The 20,733-nt window shown below is 42.3% G+C and overlaps 1 protein-coding gene across 1 annotated transcript in view; it reads right to left on the bottom strand.

The window, feature by feature from the left end:
• MARCHF3 (membrane associated ring-CH-type finger 3) overlaps window positions 1-20,470 on the bottom strand; it is a 237,121-nt gene extending 216,651 nt beyond the window's left edge. The window contains exon 1 of the mRNA XM_056537307.1: window positions 20,327-20,470. The gene's annotated coding sequence lies outside the window, so the exon portion shown is untranslated. The remainder of the gene's footprint in view (window positions 1-20,326) is intronic.
• Window positions 20,471-20,733: the final 263 nt, after the last annotated feature.

Genomic DNA, 20,733 nt, shown 5'->3' with positions numbered 1-20,733 from the left:
ACAGGGGTGCCAGCTAGAGATCGACCGATATCGTTTTTTTAGGGCCGATACCGATACCGATAATCGGTGCAGGTTAGGTCCGATAGCCGATAACTTATACCGATATTCCGGTATAAGTTATCGGCTATTTAACCCCCTGCGACACCGCTGCAGATCATTGATTTAAAGCAGGCGCTTTAAATCAATGATCTGCAGTGGCTTTTGCGGGGCCATAGGCCGCCGCCACCACCACCCGCTTCTCTCCCCTACCTGTCAGGGTGGTCCGGGCCATCCATCCATCGTTCATGTAGTGTCCGGGGGCGTTCCGGGTGGAGGGTGCACCGGTCCGGGCTGTCCTTCTTCTCCGGCGGTCATCTTCTCCACTCCGGGCAGGCTCCGGCCTAGTATGCTGCATAGACGCTGCTGCGCAGTGACGCCCGTGCGCAGCGACGCATCTGACGTCACGGCGTAACGGCGTCTATGCAGCGTACTAGGCCGGAGCCTGCCCGGAGTGGAGGAGAAGACGTGGGAGAAGAAGGACAGCTCGGACCGGTTCACTCTTCACCCGGAACGCCCCCGGACACTACAGGAAGGATGGATGGCCCGGACCACCCCCATTACGGGTAAGTTTAATTTTTTTATTGACTCGGAGGGTGGGGGAGGGGCCCGACCGGTATAGCGGTATGGGCAAAAATCCATACCGGTATACCGCCCAGCATCACGGTGGGGGGTGTGACGCGGTGCGGTGGGTTGGGTGTGCGGTGCGGCGGGTCGAGGGGGTGGCGATCGTGGTGCGTGGGGGCGGTGCGGGGGGTGGGGCATTATCGGCTTATCGGCAAGATAATTGCCGATACCGATAATGCCCAAAATCGTGATTATCGGCCGATAATATCGGCCATACCGATAATCGGTCGATCCCTAGTGCCAGCCCGTAGATCACGGGAGTCCCCAGCGGCGGGACCCTTGCGATCTAGCATCTTATCCCCTATCCAAAGGATTATGGATAAGGACAAGTTGTGTGCAGCGGAGTACCCCTTTAAAAAACATATGATCTCACATGCAAAATAAAAGATAGTAAATCTTTTATGTAAAAATACATGTAAGTCAAAAGAGATTAGTAAAAAAGCAACATACCATAAAAAGACAGGCCACGTGACTTGGTAATGCACCTCAGGAGCTGGGTAGACACTTATTAAAGCGTACCTTTAATCTTTGTCTCGGTGGCAGGATATGTGCCTAAATTTTGCCACCTCTTATGATCCCATGACCCTAAACTATCCTAATCTGGGTATGTGACTTTTAACAAATCCGCCCCCAGATCTCAATAGTTTTTGAGAAGGTCATGGAATCAGAAGTGGCCGCAAAATTTAAGCACATATTTACAATTAGCAGTATGTTTTAAAGTCAACCTGTCACCATTTTTATGTAGCTTGAGCCATAGGTCATGATGTATGACATCACCTGTGTATCTATGACATCATCTGTGTATCTATGACATCGCCTGTGTATCTATGACATCGCCTGTGTATCTATGACATCATCTGTGTATCTATGACATCGCCTGTGTATCTATGACATCACCTGTGTATCTATGACATCATCTGTGTATCTATGACATCACCTGTGTATCTATGACATCGCCTGTGTCTCTATGACATCATCTGTGTATCTATGACATCGCCTGTGCATCTATGACATCACCTGTGTATCTATGACATCACCTGTGTATCTATGACATCATCTGTGTATCTATGACATCGCCTGTGTATCTATGACATCATCTGTGTATCTATGACATCGCCTGTGTATCTATGACATCACCTGTGTATCTATGACATCATCTGTGTATCTATGACATCACCTGTGTATCTATGACATCATCTGTGTATCTATGACATCACCTGTGTATCTATGACATCGCCTGTGTATCTATGACATCACCTGTGTATCTATGACATCGCCTGTGTATCTATGACATCGTCTGTGTATCTATGACATCGCCTGTGTATCTATGACATCACTGGTGTATCTATGACATTGCCTGTGTATCTATGACATCGCCTGTGTATCTATGACATCGCCTGTGTATCTATGACATCACCTGTGTATCTATGACATCACATGAAAAGATCATTTTAATTGTGTTTTAAATGGTTATGCAGGGTACAATCAGCACCCCACCCCACACACTTAATACATAATATACTGTACATATGTGTATAAAATCTAATCTAGCCTATCAATAGTATTATGCTGACTACCCTTTTCTACACTGCAAATCATTTCACTAAACTTTGTGAGACAAAAAGTAAGAGCATGGAGAATGACAATTATCTGGCAATACCGTGTGCATATAAACTATGTATTAATCTCCCATTATCAGAGCAGAATACTTCTGACAGAATAACAATTGAAGATTTCTCCTTCATGTTGAGTACAGTAAAATCACTATCATTAGAACAATTTACACAGATAATATTGAGCATTTTTCGCCACACAAAGCAAGTGGGATTGAGCGCAGAACAGAACAGATTCCTGTAGACAGCATTGGAGTAGTGAGGTTTTCTATTCATGGATTTACAGGAAAGATACATTCCTTATGTCAAACATGTAGTTTAGTTGTCTTTTAATTCCTTATATCATGAATGACATGTTGGCTGGAAAGGCAGGAAGTACAGTAACACATACTGTATTTTTTGCAACGGGGCTAAAAAGTCAAAAGATGACTTGCACCAACTTCATGTTCAATCTTTATAATACTTATAGCTCTGGCGATCCACTTAGAATATGCCTAAAATAAGCACCTCAGTGTATAAAGTCAAGTTTCTAATCCAAAATAGAAAATGAGTCTTCCATGGTGTTTGGTAGTGTCAGTTACTTGGAGAATATACAGTACATTGCTGTTGTTTCAATATGGATAGATTAGAAGAAAACTTGAATTACTGCAGTCCTTTAAAGGGGTACTCCACTGAATTTTTTTTTTTTTATGCCAGAAAGTTAAACAGATTTGTAAATAACTTCTATTAAAAAATCTTAATCTTTCCACTACTTATTAGCTGCTTTATACTGCAGAGGAAGTTCTTTTCTTTTTGAATTTCCTTTCTGTCTGACCACAGTGCTCTCTGCTGACACCTATGTCCATGTCAGGAACTGCCCAGAGCAGGATAGGTTTGCTATATGGATTTGCTCCTACTCTGGACAGTTCCTAAATGTCTCTGGTCAGACAGAAAGGATAATGATTTTAAAAAAAAAGAACTTCCTGTGGAGCATATAGCAGCTGACAAGTACTGGAAGGATTAAGATTCTTAAATACAAGTAATTTACAAGTCTGGCCCGTTGAAGCACTACGAAGTGCGAAACACTGGTGTCGCCTCTCTGTGGTACCCCCCTTTGTTACCATCCGTCGTCTCCCCTAGAACTGTACTATGGCTGTGAGTATTGTGCAATAAAACCTGCTGAATAGGAAATCCGGTGAGTGCCGACCTTTCATTTTTCTTCTTATGCACTGATGTCATATTCTACGTGAGTCTGAGCACCACTGAATCCTCCCCCCGCAACAGCGACTTAGTGTCCATCAGCTTCCAGGTACAGAAGTTGGCAGTGCCGAACATCTTCTACATACGTAATTTACAAGTCTGTTTAACTTTCTGGCATCAGTAGATTTAAAAAAATGCTTTCCAGCGCAGTACCCCTTTAAGGGTACACTCCCACATACAATATCTACTGAGAATTCTATGAGAAATCAATGATAAAATCTGCAGCATAAAATTCGCACTGTGAAATCCGCCGCAGATTATGTGCATGTGAACATACTCTAAGGGTACGAATACTTGTAAGAACAACAGTAGGGTCTGGCACTACCGCAACAATCAGACCACAGTGAGGGTATGTTCACACGTACGCAGATTTGATGCGCAGGATTTTCTGTTGCAGATTTCAATGTAAACTAAATGACTAAACACAGCTTCTAATCGGCAGCTACAAATCCTGCGCATCAAATCTGTGCAGGATTCTGTGTGTGTGAACGCACCCTTATGAGGAAAGCTTTAGAAACTTTGTATATGAGAAACTAAATGCATCCCCCCCCCCCCCCCAATGGAGGTACGCTGTAATGTAGTAATAAAATGTGTGTACCATGGTCCAGGTACCCAAAGACTATCTTCTTTTTCTACAACCACTAATCCGGCGGGTGCTAGGACCGCTCAGAAATGCGTTGCCTCATAGATGGTAAGGCATTTCCGTGCAGAACCTGCAGAAATTATAGAAATTTCTGCAGACATCCGAATTGGGATTTCTGTGGTAGAAGCAGAAGAATCCTATTGAAATCAATGGGACTCTGCTGCAATGTCATGTCCAGGAGGAATATTCCAGCGGAATTCCGCACAGACATTCCACCATGTGAACATAGCCTTAATAAAAAACCCTCCATTCAATTTGTATAAAATACTGAGTAACTTTGTAAATATTTTGCTTACCTATAATATTGTCCATGACATTTATTACACAATACAGTGGTCCCTCAAGTTACAATATTAATTGGTTCCAGGACGACCATTGTATGTTGAAACCATTGTATGTTGAGACCATAACTCTATGGAAACCTGGTAATTGGTTCTAAAGCCCCAAAATGTCATCCAAAAATAGGAAAAAGTGAGGATTAAAGATAAATGAGTAGATAACTAATGTAGATAAAGCAAATCCTTACACATAAAAGTAAGAAAGATCTGCTGGGAGCTGTAATCACTGTCTATGTCAGTGTTTCCCAAGCAGTGAGCCTCCAGCTGTTGCAAAACTACAACTCCCAGCATGCCCGGACAGCCAAAGGCTGTCCGGGCATGCTGGGAGTTGAAGTTTTGCAACAGCTGGGGGCACCCTGCTTGGGAAACACTGGTCTATGTAGAGGACAGGAGCTTCTTTGGGATCCTGTACGGTACACGCAATGTCCTAAAAAAGTAACATGGAGTCGCCCTTACCTGGTGTCCAGAGGAGCAGGTAACCCTGGCACAGGTAAAGAGTACAGAACATGTAATACTTCCCTGTACTGTAGGGGGTGCTACCAGACACCAGTCAGTGCATGCACTACAGTAATACAGGGGTTTTACCAGTGAATGCACATTCTGATTGGCTGGTTCTTCCAGCCATTGACACGTTTCACAGCTCTGGACTGTCTGTAGCATTGTATGTTGAGTCTGGTTTCAACTTACAATGGTCCATTGTATGTTGAAACTATTGTATGTTGAGGCCATTGTAAGTTGAGGGATCACTGTATTTCTTTGTTCAAAGACAGAAATCTGCTATCTGGCTGGTATTTAAATTCAATGTACTTGGGTGATTCTCACATGATAGATTTTTTCACTGGAGAAATCAGTACTGAAATCCATGGCAGCAAACAAGCTTCAAATATGACTGCAGCTTTGGCTGCAAACTTGTCCCCTCAGTGGGGTTATCTGTGGCCAGGCTACCTGAATTGAATTTGCGTTAAAGGGGTACTCCGCCCCTAGATATCTTATCTCCTATCCAAAGGATAGGGGATAAGATGTCAGTTCGCCGCGGTCCCCCTGCTGGGGACCCCGGGGATCGCCGCTGCAGCACCCTGCTATCATTACTGCACAGAGCGAGATCGCTCTGCACGTAATGACGGGCAATACAGGGGCCGGAGCATCGTTACGTCACGGCTCCGCCCCTCGTGACGTCACAGCTTGCCCCCGTCATGGCGGTCGTCACGCCCCCTGCCATAGACTTGCATTAAGGGGACGGGACGTGATGTAATGAGGGGCGGAGCCATGACGTCACGCTGCTCCGGCCCCTGTATCGCCCGTCATTACGCACAGAGCGAACTCGCTCTGCACAGTAATGATAGCGGGGTGCTGCAGCAGCGATCCCCGGGGTCCCCAGCAGCTGGACCGCAGCGATCTAACATCTTATCCCCTATCCTTTGGATAGGGGATAAGATGCCAGGGGCGGAGTACCCCTTTAATTCCACATTAGAGAAATGACATGTCACTTCTTGTTTTTTTATCTGCAACATTAACTTTACAAATCCACATAGGAAAAACTGCCAAGTATGACTTTGGCCTCTCGGTGAAAACAATTGGGCTTGAATTCCCATTGAAAAAAATAGTTTGGTTGACAACTAGCATTGTAAGGACAACTTTGTACATAACTTATTATCTTCTTTCATTTAGCTACATTTTATAAACCAATAAAGGAAAAAAGAAAAAGAAAAAAATTAATGCATCAAGCAAGATATTTAAATGGCATATTCTACCAAGGCCGCATTCACACGTGTGGTTTCACTGTATTCAGGGGTTCTACGTTTTTTAATGTAAATAAATGGAATGAATTCCATTTAAACAATGCAGATCTGAGCTGCTCGCCTCATTTAGGTTATTGTCAGACTACACCACTTCCTATCCCTGCCATGCTTGTCTCAATTCTTCTTCATTTCAATTCAATGAGGATGGGAGTGGTCAGCCGCAATTTAATTAATTTATTTTTAATTTTTTTATATAAAATCGATTCAGGAAATGAATTTTAATGGTAATCATATTGTAAGACTACATGGTTATTAGTACATAGTACATAGCTGTCACGCCGCCTCCCATAGACTTGAATGGAGGGGGCGTAGCGACCTGCATCGCCAGTCATCGGGCACAGAGCGGAGTTTGCTCCGTGACCCGAATGACAGTGGTGCCGGCCCGGAGATCGCGGGGTCCCCCATCTTATCCGCTATTCTTTTGATAGGGGATAAGATGTGTGCGGCAGAGTACCCCTTTAAGAAAATATCTTTTTTTTTTTTTTTTGGATAGGAACACTCCATACATCCTGTGAGACAATTATACTGATTGTATGACCCTAAATTATAGATGCTTAACAAAGTGTTAATAATGAAGTCCTATGGCAGATAACATGAAAGATGAAATTATACAATAATGTTTTCTACTGATGCTTAACTTTTATTACCACGGGTTATTTTTGATCTAGAATTTGGCAAGAATAGTTCTAGTCATTTAAATGCAATCATAATCTCCGGCATAACATTTAATCTCTGTACTTCTGCATACGCAGCCAAAAATTGTGGGTTCTGCTTTTTTTTTTTTTTTTATCTCTGACAAAGTAAAATAAAAAAAAATCTAATATTTATTCCATACTGTATCTATCCAGGGCTGGGGCAAAGATTTTTGCCACCCTAGGCAAAAGCTAATTTTGCTGCCCCCATGACTCCGACCATTGGCCCGCCCTTTGACACACCCCACCTAACATCTAGGGTGACAAACCTCCTGCTCAAGCTACTGGCTGAGCGAGTGGTTCGGATACTGGATGTCTAACTTTCTTGCAGCAGGCAGAGCGGCACCCCCCATCAAGAGGGCGCTCTAGGCGGCTGCCTATTTGGCCCTGTATCTATCTAGCATCTATCTATGATTGGTTATCACTTAAAAATTCACTTACACATGTAGCTGTTCTGAATATTCAGTGTGGAATTCTACCCCAAAAATGTATGTTTGTGTATGACTAAGGCCTTGCTGGCTGAAACGCGTCACACGACTTGAACCCTTTGCTGTTGTATCTCATGGCAACTATGCAATTTTACTAATAAAGAAGTTCCTTTGATCTACGAGTCTGCGCTGGACACCTCCTTTCGTATCTATTGTCTATAGGATTAGTCCAAATCCAGTCCGGGCGCTCTCAGGAGGGAGCTGGTTCTCATGGTCTTCTACCCCAAAAATGTGCAACAATGAACAGTACAATGTGAAGTTTGTTGGAAAGAAAAAACCCTGTTTATTTTCTTACTGCTGAGAAAATGTGGTATACAGGAGAAGGATATAAATGAACTTGAAATACTTATGTCATACTGTTACAATATGGATCAAATCCCTCTCCATAGTCCTTAAAGGGGTACTCCGCCCCTAGATATCTTATCCCCCTATAAAAAGGATAGGGCATAAGATGTCTGATCGCGGGATAGGGGATAAGCTGGGACCTCTGCGATCTCTGTGTAGCACCCGGCGTTCGTTTAGAATGCTAGGTGCAGGCGGCGGGGGTCATGACGTCATTGCCACGCCTCTGGTGACGTCACAGTCATGCCCCCTCAATGCAAGTCTATAGGAGGGGGCGTGGCAGCCGCCACGCCCCCTCCCATAGGCTTGCATTGAGGGGGCGTGACGTTACATCACCAGGGACGTGGCCATGACATCACAACCCCTGCCACTCGCTTCAAGCGTTCGGAACAAAATGTGCCCCTTTAATGGGCATTTTCCATCGCCAAAAATGGATGAAATGAGCTCATTCTGCATTTTTTAGGATACACACATATTTGCATAGCCCTACAGACTCGGTTCCTTATAAAGGACTGCAAAATGTGTTTGTTAAATATGCTTATGTGAACGTGGCTCTAGTTTCTCTCACATAACGTGCCTGCATATAAAGGGAACATAGACCCATTCTGGCCAATATGGAAATTAGAATATTAGTTATATATATTTTTAATATTAGTTATCATTATGTCTCTAGATTTTATACATTCTATCACAACAAAATGTCCAACAAGTTAAAGTGGGTGTGATCGGAACAGATTACTTCATCTCCTTTCTGTCTCCTGACACTATATGGTGTAACACATGCATCCTGTCCAGTGTTACATCAAACCCTAATGAATGCTAGGTATGCTTACAGCATGCTTGTAAAAGAGGCCGTAAAATGTCAGGAAATGAGTTGTGGGTGTTTATATGGAGCAGCTTTAGAATTCTCTGACTGTACAGGCCCGGCTCCATCTCTTAATATTCTTATCAGGGTCTTTGATTGGGGGGGATTACAGTTGTATTATGATGTTATCATAGGGATGCAGGTTAGATGTTAGTGGAGCTGCATAGTGATAGCAGAATTATGGAAGCTGGATGGACAGATCAATAGGTAGAGATTAGAGATGAGCGAACTTACAGTAAATTCGATTCGTCACGAACTTCTCCGCTCGGCAGTTGATGACTTATTCTGCGTAAATTAGTTCAGCCTTCAGGTGCTCCGGTGGGCTGGAAAAGGTGGATACAGTCCTAGGAAAGAGTCTCCTAGGACTGTATCCACCTTTTCCAGCCCATCGGAGCACCTGAAAGCTGAACTAATTTATGCAGGAAAAGTCATCAACTGCCGAGCCGAGAAGTTTGTGACAAATCGAATTTACTGTAAGTTCGCTCATCTCTAGTAGAGATGAGTGAATCGATCCATAAGGGTAACTACAGAAGTGCAGAGGTCTCAGACACACTCTGACCCTGGTAGGTAGGCCCCCATACACATAAGAAAAAGGCTGGCTGGCTGACTGTCTAATATGTAAAAGGAATCTCCTTGAACACATAATTCTGGAGGTGAGAGGGATTGGGCATGTTGATTTTCAACTGCCTGATCCTTCTGTTCTCAAGGAGATTAAGTTCTGCCAGAGGAGCATTTATTTGTATGGGCAGGATCAGGAGGGTAAGCTTTCAGCTGGCAGCTATCATGTGTGTAAGACTACATTAATGTTAAAGGCCTGCCCAAAAAAATAAAAAATAAAATGGTCGGGCAAAAAAAGTGTAAATCATCAGAAATTGAATCAGATGACTTGACCCACTAATCTCATCCTACAGGGGTGGTTGCCCATCTATTTATAGCAATTCCAAGTACCACATCTGCTTAAATTAGGATAAGAGCAGAGGATGGGTCACTGTATATTAAGAGTATGTGGTGACATCCAATGTGGGAGCCGTTATGGCTGCCATTTTGGTTGTCATCCAACTTAATAAGACACATGGACGTATATTGAGAACTTGTGCACATGGCTGTATCACGGCTCAATTTGCCGAAATCTGGAATAGGATTAAGAAAGTGGTGTATGGATCCTGTGTTGTAGCTCAGTATATCTCATAGTTTATAGAATTGTGTAAATCATGGCACCTTCCATGGAACATAACTATATTATAAAGGTGGAGAAGAATTTGCAAACACATAGGGGGAGATATATCAAAACCTGTTGCCCATAGCAACCAATCAGATCACTTCTTTCATTTCTGAAAAGGCCTCTCAAAAGTGAAAGAAGCGATCTGATTGGTTGCTATGGGCAACTCAGCAACTTTTCCTCTGGACAGGTTTTGATAAATCTCCCCCATGGTGTCCAACAAAGCCTGTAAGGCTTAGTACAGAGCTAATATAGAGGCTTTGTGCCACTGTGCATATGCTATATACAATATATATATATATATATATATATATATATATATATATATATATACACACACACACACATGTATACAGCATATTAAACTGTGACAGGATTATTCCTTATATTCTGGCCACCAAGAGAATTACTGAATCAGATCTGGTACATACATGGAATTTATGCAGGGAAGAAGGTTATATAGGTTAGGTGGAGCCAATATATCCGGTTCTTGCTTGTCATAAATAGTATACAAGCTGTTCAGTGTCCACTTGCAGGCTGACAGTATTCTGCCATTGTAAGAAAACATCACATATATCCAGATATTATACCTGCTATGCTCGGTCGCTCCGTCCATTACAGTTAATTATTTGTTTAGACAAATGGATCAATGCGGCTTAACTTAATGTTTAGTATCCAGGTTTAAATACCAGACTACGAGATACACTATATACCATACTGTACAACAAACAGCTTATGGTTCAGCAATGTTGATTTGGTTGCTGACCTCAGACCACCCCTATAAATATGTCCAGCTATTCCCATCTATAAGCTGAAGCACATAGCTACATTATAAAGCTACTGTCACTCCGTGTGCAGAAGTCATTGTGCAGGGAGGGAGAGGTGATGAGCTGTGACCATCACTTATTGTAAACAGTGCAATGTTGTGTTACACATATATGTTGCCTTTCATTGCAATCCTGCATTTGATCAACAAAAAATCCTACAAATCAACAAAAATTTATAAAAAAAATATGTTCACCATAACAACTTGATTTAAATGGGCACTGTCAGATAAAAAAAAACTTTTGATATGTTGTAAAGCATGTATAACCCATAGGTTTAGCAATTGCTTTCATTAGAACATTTTCAGTATTTCATACCCCCTGCCTGCTTGGACACATACTAGTCCTGCTGTGTCCATGCGTCAACACCTATGTCATGGACACACTTCCTTGATTGACAGTTGTGAGTGCAGGGCTCACACCTGGTGGAAAAATCCTCCCGCTGTCAGCTTGTGTCCCGCTACTGTCAGTGAGGACAAGCTGGGAGTTGTAGTTTTGCTAATGCTAGAGGAGATGTGAGCAGACAGCATACTGAGGGAGGGGGCGGAGACCTGCACAGTGAGGCCACGCCCCTCCCTTTGAGAGCAATTCAGACTAGTGAGCTAAATTAAAAGTGTAATAAAAAAAAGAAAGGTGCTAGACACATAAAAATTAGATGTTCATGGTCAGGGTTAGGTGTGTGATATATTTTAAAAAATATGTTTTTTGTTGCGTCTGACGGGTACGCTTTAAACAATAAGTCATTTTCTAGACAATGCAGCAAAAGTTGCATATGCAGCCTGGCTTTTAATGGGCTAATAGGAGACCACAGGCCCTGATGTGACCTGGAGGAATGCAGAAATGATATGTTGTTCTAGATTGCACTATGATGTAATAATACAGCTATCTCACAATACAATATTGATTGTTAGATTGTATTTAGATCCTATTCAACATGGTATTGTCACAGCGCAAAGCTGTTGCTTGAAATGTAGCAATCCATTGTAAAGCTTTTAAAGCATTACTACACAGGGCAGATGATAAATGTCAGATTGGTGGGTGTCTGACTGTTGGGACCTCATCCCATCTTTAGAACTGGGGACCCCCACCGATCAGGCACATCCCCTATCTAGTGTATAGGTCATAAGTTGTCATTGTCACTAAACCTGTATTAAACAAAATTCACTTTCCGCTCTGTTATCTTCTAACCAAAACAATTGGCTTTAGTAGAGCTCAAAATGGAACTCAAGCCATATTTTGGTCATCCTGCGAATACTGATACATCTTAGGGCAAGGCTGGACGCTGCAATTACTGGACCAAGGGCCCCCAATATTGAACCCAACAGAGACCATTAATCTCAATCCTGATCTGAAGGTTGAGTTAATAAGTTTATTGTCACATTCCTAAGATACAGACATTTATTAAGACAAGCAGACTGCATGTAGTTTGAGCAGGGTAATGTAGGCCCTAATCTCTAGGAAAGACTCAAGCTGTTAGGAAATATGGTGAAGGCGAAAGTAATGAATAAGATAACACATAAATTACACTTAGGTTGACTGCGAAACTTCTCCCCAAAAATGGTGTCGGTAAAAGTCGATAGGCCTGAAGTGATGGTAAATATTTATAAAACAATAAATAAATAAAAGGCTAACAAAAGTTATCACTTCTAAAGAACTTTTGTCTTTTCTGGTATTTTCCTGGCGATCACGATACCATGTGCCATATTTTACTGTACAAATGAACAAAACATGTACAAGCATAATACTAAAGCCTGAGGAGCACATGTTCTGGGACAGGAGGGAAGTATTTTGCTTACACTGTAAGTTGTGAGAGGAGATCATTCTGGATAGGTTCTTATCACACTTCCTTCCCTTTTATACAAAAAACGCCTTGTTCTCAGTTTATTGCAATGTCAGAAAAGAGAAGTTTAAGGCTAAGTTTTCACTAGTTTTTTTCTGGCAGTTTTTGGATATCTGCCACTGCAGTTTTTGTGCCAAAGCCAGAGGTGGATCCATAAGTAATAGGACATATAAAGGAAGGACTTATACTTCTTCTCCCTTATGGATCCACTTCTGACTTTGGCTCAAAAACTGCAGTGGCAGCTATCCAAAAACTGCCAGAAAAAAAACAAGTGGAAACTTAGCCTAAAAGGGAAATTGTTTAATATATTACAATATTCCTAAAGTTTTTTAAAGAAATTTATGAAAATGACAGTGGCTATCCCAGAAAAATGAAAGTGAACATGGCTGATCTCTATTATCAAAATGTATAAAAACCACAAATGTAAACCAAGGGGAAAGTGAGAATGGGGAATTCTGTATTTAGGGCTTGGTTGCATTCCTAGCATGCATTCACCATGTTAATTCTAGGTACATGATTATTGTTCATGGGTCAAAAACATATTATATTACTTATAATGCCTATAAGGCTAGGTTTACATGTATATGTAATATGATTTCACTAATATACGTATTGGAGAATAATTACTATATCTATATAGAAAGAATCCATCAGGTTCTATCATTGTCTGACCTGTTTACTCATCATAGGATAAATGATGTACATACTGGTACACCATATGAATAATCTGCTGTTATCGTTCTATTTACTAATGTGTTGTAAATCTTAGATATTCAGGACTGACACAACTTTGAGTCACTGTTCATAACATAAAAATAGTGCAGAGCCTTTATCAATAAAGCACAGTACAGTATTTCCCAACCAGTGTGCCGCCAGCTGTTACCTTTGGATGTCCAGGCATGCTGGGAGTTATAGTTTTGCAACAGTTGACAGCACACTGGCTAGTAAACACCGATATAGCATTTGGCTCCAACACTATACTTTTAATGAATTTACACCAGTTGTCTGATCAGAAAATTACATTACGGGGATAAGGGTTTTGTTTTGCTACAATTGGAGCATTTTGAAGTATTGGTCTCTTCCTAAAGGAATTATCTTCATGTAACTACTGGAGTGTAATCTGAAATTGTAGAATGATAGGGTCCCATCAGATACAGATGTAGACCTGACAAGCCCTTGCACAGCTCTACATAGTTTGTAAACCAGTAAAGCTTTAAGCATCGCTGGCTTACTGTTTGTAGACCAGCAAATCTGTCCAGCCAGTCACATCACACATCTCTGGCCTACTATTTGTAGACTTGATGAGCTGGGCACTCTGCCCATGGCCCAGAGAATCTGTGAGGCACTCTCCTCATAGAAAAACATATACCAATATGTGACATTAATGTAGAAAAACTGTTTTTCTACATTTATGTCACTTTGTGTTTTCTATCCCCCTAATTTATTTTGTTTTACCTGGTCAGCACTCTGCTCCACCCACACAGTTTAGGCATACTTAACCAGTAGGAGACTGTACAGGGATCTGTCCCTCAGACTGGGAGTAGTGTTGAGCGGCATAGGCCATATTCGAATTTGCCAATATTCGCGAATATTTGGTCGAATATTCGTCATATATTCGCTAAATTCGCATATTTGTAATATTCTCGTTATAATTTTCGCATATGCGAAAAATTCGCATATGCAAAAATTAACATATGCTAAAATTAGCATATACAAAAATTAACAGAAGTGAAAATTCACATATGCGAAAATTAGAATATGCTAATTTCCGCATATGCGAAAAATCGCACGCCAGTCTCACACAGTAGTATTAGAGCCTTCTTTACACCACACAAGCTGGAAGCAGAGAGGGATGATCACTGTGATGTGTACTGTGAAAAAAAACAAAAAAAAAAACGAATATTCGTAATTATGAATATATAGTGCTATATACGCAAATATTCGCAAATTCATGAATATGCAATATTCGCAAATAAAATTCGCATTGCGAATATTCGCGAGCAACATTAACTGGGAGCACATAGTTTGTGAACTTTACCATGACACTGAGTCTGTGGGGTGGCGTGGACCAGACCAAGGGCTAGGGTGAACAGTATTGAGGCTGTTCAACTACTTTGTTGTTCCCCCTATGGGCACTGGTGTTGCGGTGGTGATAGTTTCTGTGGTATCCCTGCACCGTATTTCATACTGTGCCTTTGTTATTAGTCCCCAAAGTCAGAGTCCATAGGACTATTGGGGTTCGCTTCCCTAGTTAACCCCTAGTCACCCCTTAGTAATTTGATATTTATAAATATTATCTATGTAAATATGTATATTGTGTTCACTTACTTGTTCCAGCGTCGCAGGACCTGTGGGTCATGTAACACGGGCCAGAACTCTATGGTATGTTGAGGGACCTTAGGTGGTTCTTGAGTCACGTGTTTCCCATAATGCCGTGTAACGGTGAGTGACAGTTGTTTCGGACCAATCCAAAACGGCCCGCCCCTGCCCATATAAGGGAGCTGCGGCCATTGATCGCTCTTTTGGGTTGCTGTCACTGAATGAGGTAGGACCTCCGCAACTTTCAAGTACGTTTCCTAGGTCAAAGCCTTGTGGCCTCGGCCTACATCACAGCGGTTATAGATATCTAATTCCCAGCTACTCATCGCAAGATCACTGGACCTAATTAACCCCTAAATCCAGCGGATCTATGCAACAAAATCCTCCTAAAGCTAAATTGAGCTTATCTGATCTCAACCAACTGTCAATCGCTGCTCAAATACAAATAGACTTTGTTCATGGACTGTTATTGCTATTGTCTGCTTCAGAAAATCTTCAGTAAAAGTTCCTGCAAGTTTCAGTTGACAGTGGTTGTGGACAATCCATTTATTACGCATTCACCTATCGTTCTTGGGAAGGGTGGCGATAGGCCCAGCACCATTACAGTATTTAACCCTCACCCTGGCATCACGAGTGACAAGGGTTAACAGCGCCCTTAATAATTCAAGAAAGCAACACCCCAACTACCCTATACCCCCACCAAGGCACCACATTTCCCTCAGCGATATGCCATTTTTAGTTACGCTCTACCTATGTGGCCATAATGTGGCAAGTGGGTTTGCACATTTTGATCAAAGTGTACACTAACAACGTGTTAGTTTTAGAATTATGTTCAGAAGCAAAGAATCTCTGTACAAGATGTGGATGTGTGGCCTCGTCTGTTTTTCTACTTTTATCTCATGGTACCAATATGTGTTTTCTGAGATGACAAAACATGATTTTACAAAACTCAGTTGGGAGATGTGTATGCTATATGGGTGGCCATCCAGTGGTATCATGCAAGTTGTCACCTGTTGAGGGTTTTGCTACCATGTCATAATATTGAGAAATCAAGGAAATCATAACTAAAGAGTAAGAGTGGACCATCTGTAATCTAAGTAGTACAGAAACACCACAGAGTAAACAGGTAAAGGTAAACAGATTTGTTAATTACTTCTATTAAAAAAATCTTTACCCTTCCAGTACTTATTAGCAGCTGTATTCTATAGAGGAAATTCTTTTCTTTTTGAATTTCATTTTTGTCTTGTCCACAGTGCTCTCTGCTGACACCTGAGGCCTGTATCAGGAAATGTCCAGAGCAGGAGAAAATCCCCATAGCAAACCTATGCTGCCCTGGACAGTTCCTGACACGGACAGAGGTGTCAGCAGAGAGAACTGCGGACAAGACAAAAAAGAAATTCAAAAAGAATAGAATTTCCTCTGTAGCATACAGCTGCTAATAAGTACTGAAAGTATTAAGATCTTTAAATAGAAGTAATTTACAATTCTGTTTAACTTTCTTGCACCAGTTAATTAAAAAAAAAAAAAGTTTTACACCGGAGTACCTCTTTAAAGGGGTACTCCGTCCCTAGACATCTTATCCCCTATCCAATGGATAGGGGATAAGATGTCTGATCGCGGGTGTCCCGCCGCCGGGGCCCCCCGCGATCTCCCTGCTGCATCCAGTGTTCGTTTAGAGTGTCGGGTGTAGCGCCGGAGGCTCGTGACATCACAGCCATACCCCCTCAATGCAAGTTTATGGGACGGCAGTCACGCCCCCTCCCACAGACTTGCATTGAGGGGGCATGGCTGTGATGCCACGCATTGCCAGTCATCTGGCACAGATAAGGCCTCCACTAAACCCTGTAATGTGTTTAACTAAAAGTATAATAAAATGTTATCAGTAAACTACATAAAAAAATAAAAAAAACATGCATCTACACTGCACCCAGAGAAGATACACACAAAATAACCTAAAATCACACCAGCCTTTAGTACATGGGTTAAAAGAATGCCCAGAAGATAATTCTGGCTACAGTCCATATTCTCTGTTGGTTGCTTGTTTTCCCCCAGTTGTACCATTAACCAATTAGCAGAATGAGTCCTTACTGTACATGTGTTCAGGACCTTGGACTCTACAATTTGCTATGCAGTGCCGTACAGAGTGTTAATAAGGTCCTGAAGGTCATGGGAACGCCATCCCAGTGTATGATGGGCATTCGTAGTTTATGTAGCCACAAATCACTGCTGTGTGCAAACGCTCATAGTTTATAAGGTGAAATATTACCGAGCTACACTTGGCAGAGCTCTTGTGCTAATCTGTCATGTGCATGGCGCTCAGAGCATTGATAAGGTGGTTTGCATGTAGGAAAGCTTGGAAGGAAGCTAACTGTAGATTACAGCTGTATGGGGTATACTTTATATCAAAGTATTAGACAATATTTTCCAGCCAATTACCCCTATGACAGAAAGTAGACTATGCAGGTAACAAGATAGATGATGGCCTTATGTTTTCTCATTTCACTCTTTACAAGTCATTTATCAGGTGCGATGGACTGACGGAGACACTGTACCAACAACATACATTCACTTATATATTATATCGATTTATGAAGGAACATTTCAAAGGAAGATGCCATGTTTAATATGTCCAATAGAGTCACCGCAAGGGAGATGAGAAAATCCAACTTGTATAATTCTCTGGGCACAGCCCTGCTAAATAGCTCTTATTGGCTCCTATATCATAGCAAACATCGTATCCATGTTTTGTTTATAAACATTTGTATGATTTTACAGTTTTCCAGGTGTTATTTCGATAAAGTTTCAACATAAGGCTGGGTCCACACTACGTTTTGTCCCATACGGGAGCGCATACGGCAGGGGGGAGCTAAAAGCTCGCGCTCCCGTATGTGACCGTATGCGCTCCCGTATGCCATTCACTTCAATGAGCCGACCGGAGTGAAACGTTCGGTCCGGTCGGCTCATTTTTGCGCCGTATGCGCTTTTACAACCGGACCTAAAACCGTGGTTGACCACAGTTTTAGGTCCGGTTGTAAAAGCGCATACGGCGCAAAAATGAGCCGACCGGACCGAACGTTTCACTCCGGTCGGCTCATTGAAGTGAATGGCATACGGGAGCGCATACGGTCACATACGGGAGCGCGAGCTTTTAGCTCGCCCCTGCCGTATGCGCTCCCGTATGGGACAAAACGTAGTGTGGACCCAGCCTAACACTGGAAAAGTAACGTGAAAAACTGACAATATTATAATTAACCATTATTAACACCACCCACCTAATGACATAGGTAGAGTTTAGTGCCTATACACCAGTGTTTTCCAACCAGGGTGCCTCCAGCTGTTGCAAAACTACAACTCCATGCCCGGACAGCCTTTGGCTGTCTGGACATGGTGGGAGTTGAAGTTCAGTAACAGCTGAAGGCACCCTGGTTGGGGAACACTGCTATACACATATAGATATCTGACCAATATCTGTCCAATCAGACTCATATCACTCAAACTGTGCAATTTGATCTGACTGAAATCTGTGTTATCTGCCAAATTATGTGATGTTTTAAACAATCCGTTTGCCGATGACAATGGCTGTAGCATGTAAACACCATCTGAATGAGATCTGAAAGACAATTCCGTTATGGAAGAAATGTGGAATTTTCAGACGGTCAATGAAGATGCCGTTTGGTTCTATCCTAACTATATATATATATATATATATATATATATATATATATATATATATATAGCCACAGGCCTCTCACCTCAGCCAAGCCAGAAAACCCTGCTCTGTACAGACGACGGGCAAACACCTCGAAACAGCTGTCTGCAGATGGGTGCTCTTTCCTTCTGGAGAGAGTTCTGGCTTGGCATAAATCCCAATCAGTTCTGAGACTTCTTAACTGGAGCCTGAGCTGCTTGCAGGACACACTACCTGTGAAGGTGGTGTGATGAGCTAATTTGCATATTTTTGTACCCAGGAGCCCGCGGACTGCTATATGGCCTACTTAAATCTCCGTTACACCAGAAGTGGTGTCCTCTCCCTGAGGAAAGTACTGACCCCATATATATATATATATATATATATATATATATATATATAGTAAAAGACCAATTTCATCATCTGTAGGCAGGGATGTGCACACATAGATTCAAAAGGAGGCTTTAACGCACTTACCCTATAATGCCCTTACTTATTGGTACCTCCATGGGGTCCCATTCAGCTGACGTGACTGCCAGAGGTCCATTACCCCAAGCGCCCTTTTTTTTTTCTACTCTTGAGCCCCTGCCCCCCAAAATGTATGTGCACGTCCCTGTCTGTAGGGCAAGGAACGAAGTGTGTAAACCTATCTTCAACGTGACATCAATTATCAAGACCTAGAATGGAGACAGGAGGTAGCAGGTTTCAGATAGCCAAGAAGAGTATTGCAGATGGTATAGTCTGGAGTTTGCCTGGGATTTGAACATGGGTATTGAATACAAATCTATTTTTTTTCAAATGCACCAACAAACAGCGAATGGTACAATGACACGAGTCGTACCATAAGTCATCACAGGACATGTCACAGCCATCTTCCAGTGTGATTCTCACTTGAAATGTGTAACACGTTGGCACGTACTATACAAGCGGTGTTCAAAGTCAAAACACTTGACAGAATCTCCCTGGTCCTTTTAATCTCCATTTGAACGTGGTGTTTCTAACAGATGGGGCTGACTGTTTGGGTTGTAAAGCAGAAGAAGCAGTAGCAATGAGGAATCTGCATTAAAGAAGCTGTAGATGGTCATAACGTTTAAGGACAAGAGCACAGACCTAGACAAAAGCAGCTGTAGACCCAGACACTGACAAAGACCAGACCCCCTGCTGATCTGGTTCATGGGAGAAGTTCAAGATTAACACAACTTCAGCATGCCACAAGGCTGGACTACCTGGCCTCACCAGCAAGGAGGTGCTAATCCAGTGGCTCCCAACCGGGGCGCCTCCAGCTGTTGCAAAACTACAACTCCCAGCATGCCCGGACAGCCAACGGCTGTCCGGGCATGCTGGGAGTTGTAGTTTTGCAACAGCTGGAGGCACTCCAGTTGCGAAACACTATGCTAAGCACTTGGACAGATGTGCCACACAGCTACGTGCTTCTATCACCGACAACTACTGTATTTATGGAACTAATAGATAGGTGACACTTATATAGGTGACAATCAGGTTCTTATGTCCACATAAGGGCGTAAAAAAAAAAACCAAAAAAACAAAACAAAAAAAAAAAAACATAGGAACAGAAATGAAAAAAATAAAATAAAAAAAATCCTTGACCCTACAAGGACATTTGTAGTAAATCTTAGTAGTGAAATGAACACACAGGCACAATACACTGCTAAGACACATGTATCCATGAGCCATAGTATATAACACACCATAGACTGAATGTATAGAAATAAGAAGAAATGTTACAAACTCACCCTAAAAAAACTGCATTTAGGTGGAGAATGGTGTGAATGATGTCTTCAAATCCCACAGTGTGGTGACAGTCCTGGATGAGGGATAATGTGAAGAGGAGCAGCAGCAGCAGCAGCAGATTCCTAGCACTCACTTCCCAGGTCTTTCAGCTGCCTGAGCTCTGAGCTCTGTCAATTCATTGACCTGCTGTGGAGGAGGCAGGGACACCGCTCTGATTGACGTGTCCAGCAGCCAATCAGAGCCTCTCCGCTTACAGCAGACAGAAACAAAGACGGACAGTCCTTCTGTGCAGAGAGGCGGGGTGCCAGCAGGGATTCATTCAAGACTGCGAGCTATGAGAAAGTAATGTGAGGAGGGAGGTGTGAAGTGGAAGTCGTGTACAGTATGGCTTGGGAGAATGTGGACCCCT

This window comes from Hyla sarda, chromosome 1, assembly GCF_029499605.1.
Source record: "Hyla sarda isolate aHylSar1 chromosome 1, aHylSar1.hap1, whole genome shotgun sequence".
Lineage (NCBI taxonomy): Eukaryota > Metazoa > Chordata > Amphibia > Anura > Hylidae > Hyla > Hyla sarda.
This window is presented reverse-complemented; position numbering and strand designations above follow the sequence as displayed.